Here is a 1,063-nt window from a genome sequence, read left to right as displayed (position 1 = left end):
CACAAGAGAGCAGACAATGGGGGGGGGGCAGGGGAATGGGAGAGAAATAAAATAAATCTTTAAAAAAATCAGTTGACTGTAGAGGTGAAGGTTTATTTCGGGACTCAATTCTATTCTACTGATCAACTGCTCTATCTTTATGTCTGTAGTCAGTACTGTGCTGTTTTGACCACTGTAGCTTTGTAATATGTTTCAAGGTCGGGCAGTGAAATTCCTCCCCTGTTGCTCTTCTTTTTTAGCATGGTTTTGCTATCCAGGTGCACTTTCCTTTCCAAATGAGTTTGGCAATTGCCTTTTCTATTTTAGAAAAGTAGGCTGTTGGAATTTTGATTGGCATTGCACTGAATCTATAAATCTGTTTGGGTAGGGTTGACATCATCAGATATTTAGTCCTCCAATCCATGAACACAGAATGTCTTTCCATTTGTTGAGGTCTTCATTGATTTCTTTTAGCATTGTTTTGTAGTTTTGTCCAAATAGGTTCTGTACTTCTTCAGGCAAATTGATTCCTAGATATTTGAGTCATTTTGTTACTTTCATAAATGGAATTTTTTCCCTAATTTCCTTCTCAGATTTTTCAATGCTAGAGTACAAAAACCTTACAGAATTTTTACAGCGATCTTGTATCCTGCCACGTTGCTGAACTCATTTATTTGCTCAAGTAGCTTTTCCTAGACCTTTCACAATTTTCTAAATATAGGATCATGAAATCTGCAGAGAGTGAGAGTTTTACTTGCTCTTTTCCTATTTGGGTGCTGTAGCAGTTTGATATGGTTATGAATCCCAAAAATTGATATTAGATTATGTTTGTAATCTGATCTATACCTGGGCATGATTAAGTTATGATAAGGGCTTTGATTGGGCCACATCGTTAGAGCATTAGTCCCCACCCCTTGGTGGGTGGGGACTGAGAGATAGAAGGCATGGCAAAGGACAGAGTTGGGGGTTTCTGATGTTGGAATTTTGATGTTGGGGTTTGATGCTGAAGTCAAATACACAGAAATAAGCACACAGGAAAGAGAAGTAAGCCCCAGGAAGAGAGGAACCTTGAGCCAGGAGAGGA

Source organism: Dasypus novemcinctus, chromosome 21 (genome assembly GCF_030445035.2).
Source record: "Dasypus novemcinctus isolate mDasNov1 chromosome 21, mDasNov1.1.hap2, whole genome shotgun sequence".
In the NCBI taxonomy this organism is placed as follows: Eukaryota; Metazoa; Chordata; class Mammalia; order Cingulata; family Dasypodidae; genus Dasypus; species Dasypus novemcinctus.
Note: the sequence above shows the minus strand (reverse complement) of the source record.